The sequence below is a fragment of the Saimiri boliviensis genome, chromosome 16, assembly GCF_048565385.1.
Source record: "Saimiri boliviensis isolate mSaiBol1 chromosome 16, mSaiBol1.pri, whole genome shotgun sequence".
NCBI classification, from domain to species: domain Eukaryota; kingdom Metazoa; phylum Chordata; class Mammalia; order Primates; family Cebidae; genus Saimiri; species Saimiri boliviensis.
The window spans coordinates 57318889-57340109 of NC_133464.1; the positions used below are offsets into that span (position 1 = coordinate 57318889).

General features: G+C 46.1%; 1 long non-coding RNA gene across 1 annotated transcript in view; it reads right to left on the minus strand.

The window, feature by feature from the left end:
* Window positions 1-9271: 9271 nt before the first annotated feature.
* Window positions 9272-21221, minus strand: part of LOC141581543 (uncharacterized) — an 81275-nt gene continuing 69325 nt past the window's right edge. Inside the window, exon 3 of the long non-coding RNA XR_012514242.1 lies at window positions 9272-9364. This is a non-coding gene — a long non-coding RNA (uncharacterized LOC141581543). The remainder of the gene's footprint in view (window positions 9365-21221) is intronic.

Here is a 21221-nt window from a genome sequence, read left to right on the forward strand (position 1 = left end):
TATAATTAAAATACAGGCCTGATATAAAGAGAATATTTCATTGAAAGGTTTGATAGAGCTGCATTAAAGATGCATATACATGAATGAATTCATAATGGCCAAATGACATATTTATGCCATGTACTTAGTTATGCCTTAGCTAACTCCATGATTCTAATTTATTTGCTGGTAAAACACCATCCCCGCTGATGTGCTCTGCTGAGTATACTTCTGTCAAATACCTATTCAATAAACAAACAGTGTGACACATAAATAACAAGGCCTATTGTAGAGAATAGCAATGAATTTCACCTTCCTGGAGACAACCCTGAGCTGCTGGTTCTAGCCACCCCCCGCCCACCCATGTTGCTCTGTAGGAGTATCTTCAAGAAAGGCACGAGGCCTCTCCCTTCTTCCCTACTTCCAATCTCTTAGCAACCTACCCTAACCTTTAGGACTTCTTTCAGGTTCAGGCACTCCAAGTAAAGGCTCACCAAGACCACTACGGAACTTCCATTCCCACCCTGATTCCTCTGACTCATGCACTTTAGCAGGCAGCTTATTGGTTATAAACATCAACCAGCAGAGCTGGTATTCACAGCTACCACTTACCGAGCACTTACCATGGGTCAGGGACTTAAATTATATCGTGTTTTATGCCTTGGGATCATACTGCAGATATCAGTGGCTCCATTTTGTTGGTGAGAAAATTGAGCACTGAAAAGCTAAACATCTTGCCCAAAGTTGGGCAGCAAGGCAGTGACAGGGAGAAAATTTAAGGTCCCGGTCTGTCCCTGTGCAAAGCCTATGCATTTTAGGATACATTATGCTGCCTCTATTGACAGAGCTCAATGGAGAATAAGAATAAGAATAGCTAATGGAGGCCTTCCCATGCTCTGGGCATTTTTTTTTAAACTTTAAGCTCTGGGGTACAAGCACAAATCATGTAAGTTTGTTACCTAGGTATACATGTGCCATGGTGGTTTGCTGCACCCATCAACCCGTCACCTAGCTTTTAAGCCCACATGCATTAGGTGTTTGTCCTAATGCTCTCCATCCCCTAGCCCCTCACCCCCTGACAGGCCCCTGTGTGTGATGTTCCCCTCCTCGTGTCCATGTGTCCCCATTCTTCAACTCCCACTTATGAGTGAGGACATGCAGCATTTTGGTTTTCTGTTCCTGTATTAGTTTGCTGAGCATTATGGCTTCCAGCTTCATCATGTCCCTGCAAAGGATAGGAATTTATCCATTTTTATGGCTGCATAGTATTCCATGGTGTATATGTGTCACATTTTCTTTACCCAGTTTATCACTGATGGGCATTTAGGTTGGTTTCAAGTCTTTGCTATCGTAAATAGTGCTGCAACAAACACACGTGAACATGTGTCTCTATAGAAGAATGATGTCTAATCCTTTGGGTATATATACTCAGTAACGGGATTGCTCGGTCAAATGGTATCTATGGTTCTAGATCCTTGAGGAATTGCCACACTGTCCTCCACAGTAAATGAACTAATTTACACTCCCACCAACAGTTAAAAGTATTTCTATTTCTCTACAGGCTCTGGGCAATTTTTAAGCACTTTGAATGTAACTACTCATTTAACTCGTGAGGCAAAGGTTGTTATTATCCCATTTCCTAGATGAGAAAACAGACAGAGGGCTTAAGTGATTCTCCTTGCCCAGAGTCACACAAATTTTAACAGTAACAGTAATGCCAGGATTTGAACTCATGCAGTCTGCACCAGAGCCCACATGCTGGATCAGTATTTTGCTCATCCTGAAAGCTATTAATCAGGCCACGAGCAAGCCTCCCTAAAGAATCTGTGACTTTTTCCAGAATGGAGAACTAGGGCCCAGGATGGGATGAACAGAGCAGAGAGGGGTGCCCACAGACATTTGGGAAGCCATGTCCTGGATATGCGGAAGGCATGATCCTGGAGCCTTAGAATTTCTTCTCTCTGTTACAGAGGTAGCTAGTCAGACGTGAGCAGAGCTGGAGAGGGCTCCTCCTACCCCTCGACATCCCCCAGGAATGTCAAGCAATCATCAGGTGATGGTCAAGCTAGACACCTCTCTACAAATCATGTAGGCTTGCAGGGTTTCTGCTCAGAGATCCAACGTGAGTCTAATGGGCTTCCCTTTATGGGTAACTTGATCTTTCTCACTGGCCGCCCTTAACATTTTTTCATTCATCTCAACTTTGATGAATCTGACGATTATGCGTCTTGGGGTTGCTCTTCTCAGGGAGTAACTTTGTGATGTTCTCTGTATGATTGAACTAATTTACACTCCCACCAACAGTGTAAAAGTGTTCCTATTTCTCCACGGGCTCTGGGCAATTTTTAAGCACTTGAATGATCTCTCAGCAGCATTCCTGAATTTGAATGTTGGCCTGCCTTGCTACGTTGGGGACATTCTCCTGGATAATATCCCGAAGAGTGTTTTCCAAGTTGGTTCCATTCGTCACTTTCAGGTACACCAGTCAAACACAGATTTGGTCTTTTCACGTGGTCCCATATTTCTTGGAGGATTTGTTTGTTTCTTTTCACTCTTTTTTCTCTAATCTTGTCTTCTCACTTTATTTCATTAAGTTGATCTTCAATCCCTGATATCCTTTTTCCACTTGATTGATTCGGCGATACTTGTGTATGCTTCACAAAGTTCTCGTGCTGTGTTTTTCAGCTCTATCAGGTCATTTACGTTCTTCTCTAAACTGGTTATTATAGTTAGCAATTCCTCTAACCTTTTTTCAAGGCTCTTAGCTTCCTTGCATTGGGTTAGAACATGCTCCTTTAGCTGGGAGGAGTTTGTTATTACCCACCTTCTGAAGCTTGCTTCTGTCAATTTGTCAAGCTCATTCTCCATCCAGCTTTGTTCCCTTGCTGGAGAGGAGTCGTAATCCTTTGGAGGAGAAGAGGCATTCTGGTTTTTGGAATTTTTAGCCTTTTTGCCCTGGTTTCTCCCCATCTTCATGGATTTATCTATCTTCAGTCTTTGATGCTGGTGACCTTCAGATGGAGTCTCTGAGTGGACATCCTTTTTGATGTTGATATTATTCCTTTCTGTTAGTTAGTTTTCCTTCTAACAGTCAGGCCCCTCTGCTGCAGGTCTGCTGGAGTTTGCTGGAGATCCACTCCGGACTCTGTTTGCCTCGGTATCACCAATGGAGGCTACAGAACAGCAAAGACTGCTGCCTGTTCCTTCCTCTGGAAGCTTCATCCCAGAGGGGCACCCACCAGATGCCAGCTGGAGCTCTCCTGTATGAGGCATCTGTCAGCCCCTACTGGGAGGTGTCTCCCAGTAAGGATACACGGGGATCAGGGACCCACTTGAGGAGTCAGTCTCTTTCTTATCAGAACCTGAATGCTGTGCTGGGAGATCCACTGCTCCCTTCAGAGCTGTGAGGCAAGGACGTTTGAGTCTGTCAAAGCTGTGCCCACAACCACCCCTTCCCCCAGATTCTCTTCCCCAGGGAGATGGGGGTTTTATCTATAAGTCTCTGACTGGGTCTGCTGCCCTTTTTTCAGAGATGCCATGCCTAGAGCGGGGGAATCTAGAGAGGCAGTACGGCAGCAGCAGCCTTGCTGAGCACTGGTGGGCTCTGCCCAGTTTGAACTTCCCTGCAGCTTTGTTTACACTGTGAGGGTAAAACCACCTACTCAGGCCTCAGCAATGGCGGAATCCCCTTCCCCAACCAAGCTTGAGTGTCCCAGGTCAACCTGAGACTGCTGCGCTATTGTGAGAATTTTAAGCCAGTGGATCTTAGCTTGCTGGGCTCTTTGGGGGTGGGATCCACCAAGCCAGACCACTTGGCTCCCTGGCTTCAGCCCTCTTTCCAGGGGAGTGAACAGTTCTGTCTTGCTGGCATTCCAGGTGCCACTGGGGTATGAAAAAAGACTCCTGCTGCTAGCTCAGTGTCTGCCCAAATGGCTGCCCAATTTTGTGCTTTAAACCCAGGGCCCTGGTGGGGTAGGCACCAGAGGGAATCTCCTGGTCTGCCAGCTGTGAAGTCCATGGGAAAAGCACAGTATCTGGCCAGAATGCACTGTTCTTCCTGGTATGGTCCCTCACGGCTTCCCTTGGCTAGGGGAATGAAATCCCCTGACCCCTTGTGCTTCCCAGGTGAGGCAACGCCCCACCCTGCTTTGGCTCACCCTCCGTGGGCTGCATCCACTATCCTACCAGTCCCAGTGAAATGAACCAGGTACCTCAGTTGGAAATGCAGAAATCACCCATGTTCTTTGTTGATCTTGCTGGGAGCTGCAGACCGGAGCTGTTCCAATTTGGCCATCTTGCCAGCAGGACATATTTTTTTTAAGAGACAGTCTTACTCTATGGCCCAGACTGGAGTGCAATGGTGAGATCTTGGCTCACTGCAACCTCTGTTTCCCCAGTTCAAGAAGTTCTCTTTTCTCAGCCTCCCAAGTGGCTGAGATTACAGTGTATGTCAACATCCCCAATTAATTTTGTATTTTTTAGTAGGGACAGGGTTTCACCATGTTGACCACTTTGGGAGGCTGAAGTGAGCAGATCACTTCAGCCTCCCAAAGTGCTGGGATTACAGGCATGAGCCACCATGCCCAGACTTCACTTATGATTATAGTTTTATTACAGCAAAAAGACATAAATCAGAACCAGCCAGAGGAAGAGAAATAGGAGGTCTGGGAGGGTCCCAAACACAAAGCTTTGTTCTCCTAAAGCATCAGTGTGTGTCAATTTGTGTTCACATTGCCAGACAGGGAAGCTCTCCCAAGCTTTGGTGACCAGGGATTTTTTTGGGTTTCATTACATAGGCATGATTAATTGAATCATAGCCCTGTGACTGAACTCATATTTTTCCCTTCACCTCTTCCCAGAAGTCGACCTAATACTCCTGACTCAAAACTCCAACTTTCTTATCACGTTTGGTTTCTCTGGCACAGTCAGCCTACATCCTGGGTTGTCTCCTTAGCACAAACTCTTTAGGGGCCCACCTTGAGTCACTTCATTACCATAAGCTATCAGATGTGGTCAAGGGGGCCCACTATGAATAACAAAGACATCCCTACCACTTGAGAAACTCCAAAAGTTTAGAGACTACTTTCCTAGAACCAAAGATAGAGGTCAGCCATATTCTTATTACACACCTATAATGCAGAATTTCGGGCAATAGACGCCTCTCTACAAATCATATGATCACATGGTGATAACACAGCCAAAATGAGAAGCCAGTGCTGATTCTATTTGGTGACTACTGTAGGGCCAATCTAATTGTTTAGGCCATCTTACCTAAATTAGAGGGATCATACAGCCATCCAATCAGTTTTTCAGGTATTAACTATTAGACAAATGGGAAAATGATTCTAATCTGCTTTGATCTAGTTGTACACACTTTGCACCATTCACCTTTGTCAGTGGAATCTTCCCAACTTCTCTAGAGAAGGAATCAGAGAATGAAGGAGTCAGAGAAATACCTGAGATCAAGTAGCAGCATGCCTTCATTTTACACTTAGGAAAACCATCAACAAATTGCTTAGGGAGTCCAGCCAGAGGACAAATTGTGTGACCCTGGGCAGTTCTCCCCCGTCTGAGATTTATTCCTTCAAATTTCCCCTGCAGCTCCCATATTTTAAAAACCCAATACACCTTAGAGTTTGAACATATTAAGAAAGTTAAGCCAAGCATGGTGGCTCACACTGTAATCCCAGCACTTTGGGAGGCTGAGGCAGGCAGATCACAAAGTCAAGAGTTCGAGACCAGCCTGACCAACATGGTAAAACCCCATCTCTACTGAAAATACAAAAGTTAGCCAGGCATGGTGGCACGTGCCTATAATCCCAGCTACTCAGGAGGCTGAGGCAGGAGAATTGCTTGAACCTGGGAAGCAGAAGTTGCAGTGAGCCGAGATCGTGCCACTGCACTCCAGCCTGGGCAACAGAGGAAGACTCCATCTCAAAAAACAAAACAAAAAACCAGAAAGAAAGTTATGCCACCTCTTTGAGCCTCAGTTTCCTAACCTCTAAAATGTGGGCATTGAGTGGGGGCTCAATAAATTCAGAAATATCCTCCTCAAGGCAGAGAGGTAACATAACTGATTTCAGCAGGTAGTCGTGAAATGATAAGGAATCATAGGGTTGGGAAGAAATAGAAAAAAAAACACACCCCAAGGGAAGGATTCCACATTTGAATTTAAAAATAAATCAAAATCCTTAGCACAGGATTTGTCATCTCTGACCAGAATGGCCTGCCCCGTCCCCCACAGCTCTATGATTTTCCCTCAGCATGCTGTTTGTCAGATGGACTTCCTCTGTGAGTCAGTCATGCTGAGAAAATCAAGGAAGTGGAGTGACTTGCAAGGAAAAAAGGAAGGGAAAGGTTTAAACTGGGGAATAGACAGTTTTGGCTAGGCAACTGCTAGAACAGGAGTTGCCAAACAGAAAAAGGCAGGGGGACAGGCACTGAGAACAGGGTAGAAGACGCTGTTTCTAAATTTCGCAGTTTTGCCATAGGTCATCCCTAATTTACTAACTTACACAAAATGAGCCTGCTGCTGGGGGCTCCATATTCACAATGCGACCAGCAGCCCTGGGACTGTTCAGTGTACAGCTTCCACAACAGTATGCAGCCGCTCTGAGAAACCTGCCCTTTAAAAAACGAAGTTCTAGGCTGGATATGGTGGCTCACGCCTGCAATCCCAGCACTTTGGGAGGCTGAAGAGGGTGGATCATGAGGTTAGAAGTTCAAGACCAGCCTGGCCAACATGGTGAAACCCCATTTCTACTTAAAATACAAAAAAAAAAAAAAAAAGCTAGGCATGGTGGCGGGCACCTATAATCCCAGCTACTCAAGAGGATGAGGCAGAGAATTGTTTGAACCCAGAAGGCGGAGGTTGCAGTGAGCCACGATTGAGCCACTGCACTCCACCTAGGCAACAGAGTGAGACTCTGTCTCAAAAAGAAAAAAAAATAAATAAAACAGTTCTGGAGACGTCCAGACCCCGAAAGACGCATTCAGCTGCTCCCAGACCTAATGCACTTATTAACCCCATTCTCCTCCTTCCTGAACCACCAAGTTTTCTTTCTGTTAAACCTCTCTGCCCCATAGGCACTTAAACACATTGACTATTTTAGCAAGAAAGGATTCAAGAGAAAAGGAGGGCTCACTGCTCTCCCCACACATCCACACCTCTACACCCTCCTACAAAGCTTAGCATTGACAATGAAAGATAAAGCTCCTCCTGAAGATTTCTTCTTCCTCCTTCCGGAGGTGCTTGGCTCTGGGTATACTGAAGGAGGAGGCATGAGGCAGGGGCTGCCCCCTCCTTGAGCCATCCTCAGGCCTGATTTGCATAAGTTCCAGTCTCTTGGCCCAGTTTCCATCCCTTCTCCAAGATCTGCCACCATCCCCCGAACACTGTGTCCTCAGTAGCCTGATCCAAGGCCCGAAAGCACTGAGCGTTTCTCCCAAGAGCAGGAACTGGGAGCAGAGCAACCTTGTGAGGAGTCCCACCTTCTTCCCTCTGAGTGGGGCTTCTCCCTCTGCAGCTGCCAACACTCCTAATGTGATTGTGCGCGGGAGGCCCCCAAGACAGATCCAGCAGGAGTGAATTAATAATTGCTGGCAAGCAGCTCCTGCAGCAAGCAGCTCCACCCCCTCCGGGACCGTTTGCCCTTCTTAGGAGAGTCCTCCACGACTGCTTTGCAAACTCTGTGTGAACAAAAAGCTTGGTAGTATTATGTATTCTTAAGAGTCCCCTCAATTTCAGAAAAGCTCATGGCTGGGTGTCAGGACACTGACTTTCTTGGCTGGCTCAGCCACAACTGAGAGGTTAACCTTGAGTGAGTCAGAATCTCTGTAGGTCTTATTTCCGTATCTGGAAATAAGAAACCCAAGTGAAAGAGCCATAACCCTTCCCCATCACCAGACCCTATTGCTGTCACTTAAAGTTAGTCTCGACCAGCCACGGTGGCTCACACCTATAATCCCAGCCCTTTGGGAGGCTGAGGTGGGTGGACCACCTGAGGTCAGGAGTTGGAGACCAGCCTGGCCAACATGGTGAAACCCTGTCTCTACTAAAAATATAAAATTAGCGGGGCATGGTGGTGGGCCCCTGTCATCCCAGATACTCAAGAGGTTGAGGCAGGAGAATCACTTGAACCTGGAGCTTGGAGGCAGCAGGATCGCTTGAACTTGGAGGCAGAGGTTGCGGTGAGCTGAAATGGTGCCACTGCACTCCAGCCTGGGCAACAGAGGAAAACTCCAACTCAAAAAAAAAAAAAAAAAAGCCGGGCGCAGTGGCTCAAGCCTGTAATCTCAGCACTTTGGGAGGCTGAGGTGGGTGGATCACGAGGTCAAGAGATCAGGACCAACCTGGTCAACATGGTGAAACCCCGCCTCTACTAAAAATACAAAAAATTAGCTGGGCATGGTGGCACATGCCTGTAATCCCAGCTACTCAGGAGGCTGAGGCAGGAGAACTGCCTGAACCCAGGAGGCGGAGGTTGCGGTGAGCCGAGATGGCGCCATTGCACTCCAGCCTGGGTAACAAGAGCGAAAATCCGTCTCAAAAAAAAAAAAAAAAAAAAAAAATGTAGTCCTTCCTCCTGCATCTGGGATCTGGTGCCTGGGTCATTGTTCCTAGGCTACAAAGATGCTACAGCAGCTTTTTCACAGTCGATCTGACCTGGGGCACATGAACCAACAAACAGCCCCATCTCAGATTCTGCCCTCCCCCACCTCCTAATATGTCTCAATCTACAGATCTTTGGTCTCTACACACACCCTGTTGGCTTCTCTCTGGGGCATATTTGGGGCTCACGCCAAGCCCTTGCACCTTCCAGGACCTTAAGCAAGAAAAAGATCATGGTGCCCACCCACCTAGTTCCACGAATAATCCAAAAGAATGTGCATTTTGGAAAGCAGCCAAAATATATCCTGAAACTTTTTTTCTTCAACTCTCTGGTAATGTTTGAACAAGTTTGTCAACGCTGTATTTTTTTCAACCCACCTCACTGAGTCTTCCTATTGGGTGGGGACCCCTAATCTTGCTTAAAAGGGCTCTGGAGAAGCCGTTTTAAGGCTTGTTGGCCCCTTAGCACAGCTGCTTGGACTGAGTGTGGACACCTGACAGGGCTGAGCCAATCAGAATCTTGAGAGGAACAAGTGTGGAGTAAGAGACAAAAAAGCTACAGCCCTACGGAGATTGGTGCCGGTGCTGTGAGGCTGAGGTCAGAATCCTTGTAACGGTAAGGGAGTCAAGGACAAGCCAAGTTATGACTACTTACAGAGGAAGCCAGACTAGAGGGGAAGAGAGCAGATGTGCAGACCAGAGACCACGCAGCTCCAGAGAGAGAATCGGTCCCTGCTGACAACTCCTGATTCCTGGGAAACTTGGCTGCAGCCCCTGCAATTGAATACCACGAGATTCCCGTGACTGCTGACACTCAACCCCCGTTCCCCTACTCGTTACCAAAAGTGCGGTCTGTGGGACAGCAGCATGGGCATCACCTGGGAACGTTTTAGACCTGCAGAACCTCTAGCCGTACCCCAGACCTACTGTATCCAAATCTGCATTTTAAAGAGATCTCCAGGTGATGTGCACAGGAGGGCTGCTTTGGAGGGAGTTTCTCTTCCTATAAAGACACCCTGCACTTGGTAGGCCCCATGCCTGCTGGAGTCTCTGCCACCCAGCCCCCCTGCTGCAGCCTCTCCACCGTGGCCCTTCCCCAGCCACCCAGCTCAGCACCTGGGTCTGACATCCAAAAAATGCAGCAAGGAGTAAATGAATCATTGCTAGCAACTGAGCCCCTGTAGCCAACCAGCCTCTTCCTTGGAAGGGTGATCTGCCCTTCCTCACAGAATATACACCACTCTCTGCTTCCCTGACTCCTGGGTGTGGGGCGGGGGGACTGCTGCCTGCAGCCCCATCGCTGCTGAGTTCCACCCTGCAGGGGACTCTCCACTTACTCTTAAGGCCGTGGGTCCCACCTGGCCTCAGCTTACTCAGTGGAACCTCTAGAACCAGCTTCTGCCCAGTTTCCCCAACCCCTGGGGCAAAGTGTCCCCCTCTTTGTCAACCCACAAGAAGATCTTGGGGCTTGGCTGCAAGCCCAGTGACAGACACTGGACCTAAGCAGGTAGAGTCCTCCAGGGCCCCGTCGACACCCAAGAGCCAAGACTCTAGGCTGCAACTTCTCTGCCTGTGTCAGAGGTTCCAAGATGGAGTGTGGAAGATACTGGACTGATGGGAAGCCTCCTATTGGAAATGACAAACACTGTTGAAAAATGCTGAGTGTGTGATAAAATATATTGTTTGTTAAGAGCACCGGCAAGGAAAACCTAGCTGCACCCCACCCCCAAGTGGAAAACTACTTGGGACATTCTAGAGTAGGAAAACAGATGTATATCATACACAGGTTAAAACAATTCTTTGAGCACGGGCTATGTGACCTTGCCCCTGAGGCTCCATTGTGGAGGATGCTTTCTAGTCTGTCCTTGATGAGCGGTAAGCAGGTACCAGCTGCCTACCTAGTTTACCTTGGTTCTATGAGAAAACACAGAACGCCTGTTTGCTAATAAGAATCACCTGTTCAGAGAGAAAAAAAATACGTGGGTCAGCGTCTGCTCGAGGCCCTCAGCCCGGAACACCGTCAGCCCCTGAGGCTCTCAGCTCAAAAGGCCTCCGACATTTCCACTGTCCTGTTCTCTCTGGGTGTCTGCTTCTTAATTCCTTCAGCACCGCCTGGGTGGAGGTCTCTATGACCGAGCTGGTCTCAGTAGAACACCATGCCACACAACCACACACACAAAGTTCCTCCACGAAGACTGTCAGAGTGTAGCCAGGAAGCCCAGCCTACTCAACAGGGAGGTCTTCGTGTCATCTGTGTGGGTCAAATGCCCCAGTGAAGGAAGGAAGTACCCAACCCTGATGTTCTATCTCGGCCTCCTCCCTTGCACATATTGCCAAATGTGGGCTAGAGTCTCCCTAAAACCACGTAACCTTAGTCACTTGCATCTCCTATTGCTTTTAGAGTCTGCAAACCTTACTGTACCTCATCTCCTTGAAGTTTCACAAGAGCTCCAACTCACTCTAAATTGAACATGGTCATACCCCACATGAGAAACCAGGGCTCAGAGAGACGAAGTGGTTGACCCAAGGTCACACCGGTTGTGGCGGAGCCGGTGCTCAGACAGAGGTTTTCTGACACTGGTCTACAGCTCTAGTGCTCCAGGCAGCCAAACTTCTTTTTTCTAATGTTTCATTTTTAATTTTTGTGGTTACGTAGTAGGTGTATATATTTGTGGAGTACATAAGATGTTTTGATACATGCAATGCATGATAATCACATCAGGGAGGATGGGGTATCCATTCCCTCAAACACTTATCCTTTGTGTTTGAAACAATCCAATTATACTCCTTTAGTTATTTTTAAATGAACAGCTATTATTGACTATAGTCACCTGTTGTGCAATGAAGTAGTAAATCTTATTTGTCCTTTCCCATTTTTTTTTACCCATTGACCATTGCCACTTTCCTGCACCCCCAACTACCCTTCCCAGCCTCTGGGAACCATCCTTCCACTCTCTCTGTCCATGAGTTCAATTGTTTTTGATCTTTAGCTCCCACAAGTAAGTAAGAACATGCAATGTTTGTCTTTCTGTGCCTGGTTTATTTCATGTAACGTAATGACCTCCAGTTCCATGCATGTACTTGCAAATGGCATGATCTCCTTCTTTTTCATGGCTGAATAGTACTCCATCATGTACATGCACCACATTTTTTCCCATTCATCTGTGGATAAACACTTAGGTTGCTGCCAAACCTTGGCTACTGTGAACAGTCATGCAGCCAAATTTCTTAAAAGAGTTGTTTTTCTTGTGCTAGCCCATATTTTCCACTTCTCAATCTCTTCTCAACACGCTCTGGTCATCTTCCCTCATCTTGCCACAAAAACAGCTCTCAAAGTTATGGATGAAATCTGTTACAAATTGACTTATGTATCCCAAAAAGTTGTGTTTGAGTCCTAACCCCCAGGATCTGTGACTTTGGCCTTCCTTGGAAGTATGTTCTTTGCAGACATCATCAAGTTAAGATGAGGTCATACTGGAGCAGGGTGGGCCCCGTCTGATATGAGCGGTGTCCTTCCAATAAGAGAGAAAGGCAGGAAGAAGACACACAGAGGAGAAGCCTATGAAGGCCTTGTGAAGACAGAGGCAGAGAATGAAGCAATGCATCTACAAGCCAAGGAATGCCAAGCACCTCCGACAACCACCTGAAGCTGGAAGAGGCGTGGAAGGATCCTCCCGTTGAGCCTGTAGAGAGGGCACAGCCCAGCCCACAACTTGACTTCAGGCTTCTTGCCTCCAGAAGAGTAGAAGAACAAATTCTTGTTGTTTTAAGCCACCCAGCTTATGGTAATTTGCTATGAAGCCCTAGAAAATGAACACAATCTCCTTTTTGTTGGATTTCATGGACAATGTCTATTCCTCCTATTATCTGACATCTCAGCAGCATACAGCACAAGTAACCCTGCCTCCTCCCACAAATGCATTCTCTCCTGGGGAAACTGCCCACACATTCTCCTGGTTTGCATCTTCTGGCCACTTCCTTCTCTGTCCCCTCTGTCAGCTTACCTTCCTCTATCTGGCTAGCACATTCGATTTAATTAAGGCTGGGTCTGCCCCAGGCCCCCTAGGCTTCTCCCTCCTTACTCCCTCCCTAAGCCATCTCATCCAAGCCACAGCTTCATTTACCACCTGTTCATCAATGGCTCCCAGAATCAGAGTCCAGTCCTCTTCTCTGAGCAACAGAAGCTCATGTCCTACTGCCTATTTGGCTCTCTCTCTCTCTCCGCTGATCAAATTGACTGTGCCGAAAGCCCGTCTCCTCATCTTCCCCATCCATCCAGTTAGATTTGATGGAAACCTGGGAGTCATCCTTGACCTCTTCTTCTCTTTCATCCTGTCCAATCCCTTACCAGATCTTGATTTACTTTAAAAACGTTTCACCTTTCCAGTTAGTCCATTTCCTTCCATCACCATGGCCCTGATGCCAGCATGAGCTGGTGGCATCTCTCACTTGGACCCCAGTGACAGCTGTCTCTTCTGGCTTTCCCCAGCTTCCCCTTTGTTCCTTTTCATCCATCCGCCACCTAGCAGCTGGAGCAACCTCAAAACACGAATCTTTTCATCTCTCCACCCTGCTTACAATCTTCAATAGCTTTCCATAATTCCTAAGATCAAGAACAAATTCCAAAAGGGAACCCTAAGACCTGGCAGAGCACTGTTCCTCACCAGTTTAGAGAAGTTACTTATTTTTCTGTGTCTCAATTTCCTCTTCAGTAAAATGGAAATAAGAGTACATAGAAGTATGACAGAGAAAATAAATGAATTAATACATAGGAAGTATTTTATGGTACCTGGAACACCATAAACCTTCAGTAAAAATGTGATTATTGTCAATATGATTATTACCGTAATCTGTATTAATATTTCTAACCTTATACTGCAACATGATCCCTCCTTGCTCTCCTTACCCAGACACACTGGCCTTCTTTCCTGTGCTTAACCATCCTATGCCCCCGTCTGCCACAGGGCCTCATATGGTTTGGCTGGGCCCCCGCCCAAATCACATCTTGAATTGTAGCTCCCATAATTCCCACACGTTATGGGAGGCACCCGGTGGGAGATAGCTGGGGGCAGCTTCCCCCATACCGTTCTTGCGTAGTGAATAAGTCCCATGAGGTCTGATATTTTCGTAAGAGGCTTCCCCTTTCACTTGGCTCTCGTTTTCTTTTCGCCTGCCACCATGTAAGATGTGCCGTTCACCTTCTACCCTAATTGTGAGACCTCCCTAGCCATGTGGAACTGTGAGTCCATTAAATGTCTGTTTCTTTATAAATTACCCAGTTTCAGATATGTTTTTATCAGCAGGATGGAAACAGACTAATACAGGGCCTTAGCACGTGCTTAGCATGTACCTGTCATGCCTTCCACCTCTTTGCCAAGTTACTTCCCACTCAACTTGCAGATTTCAGCTGAAATGTCACCTATTCAGAGAACCCTTCCCTGACCTTCTAGACTGAAATTAGAGTACTCAGCAGAACAACATGTTCTCTTTGTTCATTTACCATTGTAATTATACTTGTACTTGAGCGATCATTCCATTAACATATGCCTCTGTGACTAACCTGAGAGCATGTGAGCATGGGACTCATGTCTGGTTTTCTTGCCATTTATCCCCAGTGCCCTAGCACAGTGACCCTCAAATCTCAAAGAATCTTTGCTGAACTAATAAATGAACACTCTCTCCATCCAGCTCACTACCTCAAGTAAATATCCCCTTCTCTAAGTCCCCCTCAGGCCCACAGTGCTGAAATTGCTACTGCAATGAACAGAAGAGCCACTCAGATGAAGTTTTTGGGAGCAACCCCACTCTGTTCCAAGCAATAGGGAGGCAAATGTTCTCTGTTCTGTTCCTTCTGTCTCGGCAACCCATTTCAGAAGCATTAAAATCATCTATCATGCTGTTTATCACAACATATCCAGATGCTCTGAGCAATAAAGCCACTCACAATACACAGACATCCCATTTTGGGAAGATGCTCCCCATCAAGGCTTCCCAGGGGATGTTTCAGAAAAAGAGAGACCCCCATCTGTCTGGGCAGGGGACCTGCTGTCTGCGGAGCGTCCTTCCAGCCTGGCAACATGTGTCATGGGATCCGCCTTAGGAGCCTGCAGGTAGCAGACCCTGAAGTGGAGCCTTGTCCAATCAGGCTGACAGCAAATTCTGCATTTGTTCAGGGTACTAGCAAATGCCAAGTTCAGGCTGGTGTTCTAAGAGTCTCCTGTTCAAAATAAAGAGGGCTCCCCCTTCCCCCACCACCGACAGTCAAATAAAATAAAACTTTGCAAAAAGAGGTTTCTGCTGAGAACAAACTCAAGATTGGCTTCAGCCTCCTGAATCAATGAGCCAAGCCTAACAAGATGAAGTTAATAGGAATTAGTTTAAGGTTCTCCAACATGGTCCAGAAAGCCAACTGAAAGCAGCACAGGGTGGGGGCAAATAAGCCCTGGCAGCAGGCAGTGTGAAAAAGATGGAGAGGTTTTCGTTGACTCTCTGCTCAGTAGGAGTCATCACTGTGACGCCGCTGCCAAGAAGGCTGCAACAGCATCCACGGAAAGACAGGACCTGAGTATGTGAAAATGACCATCCTGCTCCCTCCATTCTGCTCCAAGCACATTCAGGGTGCTGCTCTCGGTACAGGGCACAGAGCATAATTTTCACAGAATACAGTCAAGCTGAACAGCATTACCAAGCATAGGGACAGTTTCCTGGAAGGTTCACGTTCCAGGTCACAGTGCAAGGGTCAAGGAACCAGGACCACTTGGCCTAGAGAGCTGGTGCCACAAAAGAAATAAGCTAGCAGCATTTTAAAACTTTTTTCTAAAAATTCCATTGAATTTCTTTTTTAAAATAAAACAATTTTTTAAAATGGGATCTTGCTATGTTGCCCAGGCTAGTCTCAAACTCCCGAGCTCAAGTGATCTCCTCAAGTAGCTGGAAATACAAGAGTATGCCACTGAGCCTGGCTTCTCCAAAACGTTTAGCAGATGGGAAAGAAACGGCATTCTACACAATCCCTTAGAGCTAGAGGGGAAGATAGAGAGGGGAATAGATTTGGCTCAATGTAAAGAACATCAATATTGGTGTTGTTTTGTCTTTTATTTTTTAAATTACACACTAGTACATGCACAGTATAAAAGAAAAATTGGAACAATACATACATACACAAAATGAAATGTTACAGTTCCCCATTTAACTTCCCCACTCATCCACATTTCACTCTCCCTCCCATAAGAAGCCACACTTAGTTAAAAAGTGTGTATACTTTCAAGCCTATTGGAAATGCATGTATTCACACACACAGTTTGGGCTTGGGGTTCCCCATCAATGAGATCATATCTTTCCTGTTGGGAAGTTTTGCTGACCAGAGCTATCCAGAGAGGCAATGGGCTGTCTCCAAAGAAAATGAGGCCTCCTCCACTAAAGACGACCAAAGATGGACTATTATTAATAAGAGTTCTTAAAGAAGGATCTCAAGGCATTGACTAGATCCTTAGTTCTCTAAACATTCAGCTTGAAGAAGAATCACCTGGGGTGCTTTCGAAAATTCAGATTCTCAACCCAAAATCCAGATAATCTGACATAGAAGGCTGTAGAGGCCCCAAATCTGCATTTTTCACAAGGACCCTCGGTCAATCTAATGTGAATCATCAATGGACCACACGTCAGAAAAAACTTGACCTTGGGGTTCTCTCCCTGCTTGGCCCTCAGCTTGGACTGGATGAAACTGGAAAGGCCTTCTTGCTAGGAACTGTTTTCAGTGAGACCTCAGTAATGTTCCCATATCTACCCAATCAACCTCTTCCACCTGCTTTTCCCAGCTCCTTTGAGCTGGCTGCCATGGCCTCACCTTCTGGAAAGCTGAGGGATTCTTCCAGAGGACTTGGAGTAAACACCTAGCTCAAAAAGCAAAGTGAGGAGCACACCAAATCTAACTCACAGTCCACCACCGCCAATACCCCAGCCCCCAGCGATCGGCTTTGAAAGGCAGAGATCCAACCCTGCTCCAGGCTTCTAGAGAACAGCGGAGCAGGCTGGGACCCGGTGGAGGACAGGTTCCCCATAAGCACCCGTCACCCCATGTGCTTTTGGGTTCTGCACAAACCCTGGCAGTGGAGGTTGGAAATGTGCCGACAGTTTTCACAGTCACATGACTGGGGATGACACTATCATTCAGTAGGTGGGAGCCAGGGAGGTTAAACACCTGGAAATTGAGAGCACCACCACCCACAATGCCAAAATTACATACCTTACCCCTGCACCACCCCATGCACAACACCATCAACTGTGCTGTTAGCATCCATGTGAGCACTACCCCCTGGATGTTGTCTCACAATAACAACATTAACTTCTGCTCTAAAGCAATAGGATCCAGGGGATACTATAAAAAAAAAGACAAAGACCCCAGCAGAAATTTATCCAAAGTGCATGCCCATCAGCAAGGTTCCAGGCCATCCCCTGGCTAATCCAGCCTCCAGACCTGAGAAATCCTCCTCTGCCGAGATAGCTATTTCCTACCAGGGTTTCCACTCTTAATGAGGAACTGACCCCGGAGTGACAATGGTTGCTTGTTTCCAGACCATCTCTGAAGGGAACATGCACAAAAAGACTTTTTCTCACATCAAGGTGCTCTTGGCTGGTTCAACAGGAGTGCTATGCACAGCAGGACCATGTCCTTAAATGGTCGAGGCCATTTGCTTTGACAACTGACAAATGTCATTTATCATTTGAGACGGAGATTGGATATTGGGGCCTCTGGCTGGTGAAAGCTGTTGAATATTTTTTTTCAGGATGGCTTAGCAGAAACTTGGCAAACTGACATGTTTTTCTGAGCTGTGGATTTAAAGGTACAGTCTTTCTCTATGGAAAAACAGCAGCCAGACGTTACCAGATGGCTTAGCCCCGTGGTTCAGTTTCACAACTTGTAGCACGGAACTCATGCCCTATCTCTTTTTCAGGGGCTTTGCCAGTATTTATCTCACCTCCCCTCAGGCTAAAATTCCCAGGGGATGGAGACTGAGCCTCTTCCTTCTCCCCCATTCCCCACAGCACCTAGGACAGTTCTAGACTCATACCGTAGCCAATGCAAATGTGTCCTGTGATTTATTATTGACTGACCATTACCAAACGTGTCTTCACTGTTTCCCCAGCTGTCTGAGTCACGGTGATCCAGCCATGTAAATTGTTCCTCCCTCTCCACTCCCACCCTCTTCCTTGTACTACAGGACACAATCTAAGACCTCCTTCAAAATGGCTTTCCTTGAGTAAGTCCTAATCTTTCTCCTACTCACTTTGTGTTTCCCGGGATTTACATGCAGGAAAAGCTTAGAAGGATGTACTTACTTAGACATGCTGTATGTATATTGTCTTTTTAACTAGACTACTGGTTTCTTAAGAGTGGATAGCACATTTTTCTGCTGCCTTTTGATCCCAGATTGCAACTTCTACCATGCTAAGCTTGTAACAGGTGTTCGTCAATGAACAAAGGAACAAAGGAAGAAACGAATGAATGAATGCTTTGTTTCCATAAGTATATTTTTGAATCAAACTGCATTTTATTGTCTAAAAAGCATTTTGCAATGTTTAAGTTCCTTTCATGTAGACTACCTATGTGAGGAAATACACAGAAAGGCTGTCTTCCCCAAAATTGCACAGCTAATGACCAGCGGAGCCAGATCTCAAACAGGTGTTCCAATTCTAACTCTAATAATCTTCCTACAAAACCAGACTATCTTAGCAATCCATTATAATCTCAAAAGGGTCTGATTTTGCTATTTTCTCTTTTTATAAAATTCATGAGCATTTAAAAAAATACAACATTAACTTCTTTGCAGACTGTTTAGTTATTAATAACACTCTGAGTGATTTATTTAAAATTTATTATTTTGAACCATGAACAACAGCCACACATATTCCATTATTTAAGATAGTGAGTTATGCAGTTGCCTAATTAGTATTTTAAGGTTTGTTTACAACTTTTGCAATAACAGACTTTCAATGCAGACTCTTCCCTGGGGCTTCTTGAGTCTTTGCATGTTATAGCTACTCTACTTGTCCCTACGGATTTTAAAGCTTTCTACATTTTAATTCATTTACATAATCTTCCTGGTACCGAAACACAATGCAATAATAATAGCTAACATTTATTGAGCACTTACTGCGTGCCAGGCATTGTGCAAACCACTTTACATATATTACCTTGTTTAATTTTCCCTTGACCGCAAGAAATTGGTACTATTAATATTCCCTTTAAAGAAGAGAAACTCAAGTATCCAAGATGGTGAGGAACATTTTCAAGGTTACCAAAACATAAATGCAGAATTGGGATTCAAACCAAGGGTTATTTGACTTCAAAGCTCTATACTAGCCCCTGTATTGTGATGACTGTAACTGGAAGCCAGGGCATCTGGATTCTACATGAGCCTCTGCCATTAAACTACAAACTTCAGGCAGGGTGATATTCACAGAAGGGGTGACATTTGAGCTTGAAGGTGGGTAGGCATTTGTAGCACAGTAAAAAGCACCTCAAGCAGAGGGCAGAGGATCTTCAAAGGTCTAGAAAGGCATGAAAAATATAAGCACTAATATTGACAATGCCATTGAGGCTCTACAAAGGTATACCCTTGGGTAACAAGAGATCGGTACCATCCCTAGTGGGTTTCCCCAAAATATGTTTTGCATAGATTTGGCAAGCATGGAGGAACCAACAAGACAAGCAAACACTCAGGCATGCACAAATCTGCCAGGCACAGCACCTCATGCCTATAATTACAACACTTTGGGAGGCTGAGGTGGGAGAATCATTTGAAGTCAAGAGTTTGAGACCAGCCTGGGCAACATAGCAAGATACTATCTCTACAAAAAATAATTTTTTAAAAAATTAGCTGGGTGTAGTGGCACATCCCTGTAGTTTCCGCTACTCAGGAGGCTGATGCAGGAGGCTCACTGGAGCCCAGGAATTTGCAGCTATAATGAGTGATAATTGTGCCACAGAACCCCAGCCTGGGCAGCACAGTGAGACCCTGTCAAGAAAGAGAAAAGAAAAGAACAAAGATCAAATCTGACAAAGTCCCAAGGCAGCCTGATAGCACCAGGCTTCAGATGTCACAGAAGCAGAGTGTGACCTGGTAGCTTGGACATAGGGCAGAATCCCTGTCAGAAAAGCAGGTCTGAATCAACATCTTACCTGTTCCTGTTAATGGCATCCTCCTTCCTTTGGAGAAATCTCTCTCCTGTGGTGTATTTCTATCGAGCTGCCAATCACAGCCCCTCTCCAGGGAATCTGAACCTTGAGCTTTGACAAGCAGGGGAGCCATGCAATTATAGCTGTTATCCAAGGATTGTTCTCTAGAGGATTTATCCACCCGCTGAGGGACCAAGACCTGCCCTGGTTTCTGCCCTGCCTGAAGCCTAGTGGTTCAGTTACGATTCTCTGCAAGCCACTCTAAAGCCATCCAATAATGGATGCCGGCTTAAGTTAGTTGAAGTCCGTTGCTTGCAGCTAAATAATTCCACTACTCACTGACAAATGAAATGTGGGCCTGATAAGAACGTCCCGTATGATTTGGGGCTGGTCAAGTCCAAGATGGCCAATACCTGGAAGTGGCAACTGGGCAATATAATAATCTGCTGGACTTACTCCAAGAGAACTCTCTTGGGAACACTTCTATATCCAGAAAAACCTAGTAGTACATCTCCTAGAAGCTGGCACCATCTTGCCAGAACATTCCATTCCAGCGCTGATGAAGTTCTCACACACAGGGGCAATCTTTACTCCTTGCTGCAGCTTTTCTGCCTCCATCCTCCTCCCCCTAACTCCATGCTGTCCATCCAAACACTGCAGCCTAAAGGTAAGGGCTCAATATGCTTTTTCCTGAAAGTCAACAGGCTGAAGAAAGTCATACATTATGCCAATCCTTACAACCCTGCAAGACAGATAGAACTGTTACCATTTTATCAAAGTAACACCAACTCACTCAACAGTCGGCACGTTTGGTAGCAGCCAAGTCCATCTGGGCTCTTTCTGCTGCCTGCATCAGGCATACCTTGCGCCTCCTCAGCTTTGGCTGTCTCCCTGATCCTCAGTTGCTTTATTCATCTCAGTCGCTGCCTTGGCAAACCAATTCCCCAAGGCCCGCTTGGCTCTTCCACCTCAGTCAACCAGCCACATAAGTTGTGTTGGGGTCCCCAAGACCACCCCCAGGTTTGATGATTCACTAAGAGGACTCATAGAACTCTGCATATATAGTATTCATGGTTAGGATTTACTATGGCAAAAGGATACAAAGCACGATCAACAAAGGAAAGAGGCGCATGGGGTGAATTCCAGGGGAGAGCAGGCACAAGCTTCCAGCAGTGCTCCCCCAACAGAGTCCCAAAGGACTCACTTCATTCCTCTAGCAGTAGGTTGTGATCAAGACATGTGAAAGACGTCTACCAGGGAAGTGCCTTAGAGACTCAGTGCCTGGGGACTTTTAGTGGGAACTGGTCACATAAGTACCCTCTGCCAGCACTTGTGAATACCAAAATTCCAGACTCCCAGAAGAAAAGAGGTGTTCAGTGTAAAGTACATGGCATGCACCCAAAATTTTAGGCATGGTGAGCCATTCTTAGCAAGGAATAGTACGAATCCTCC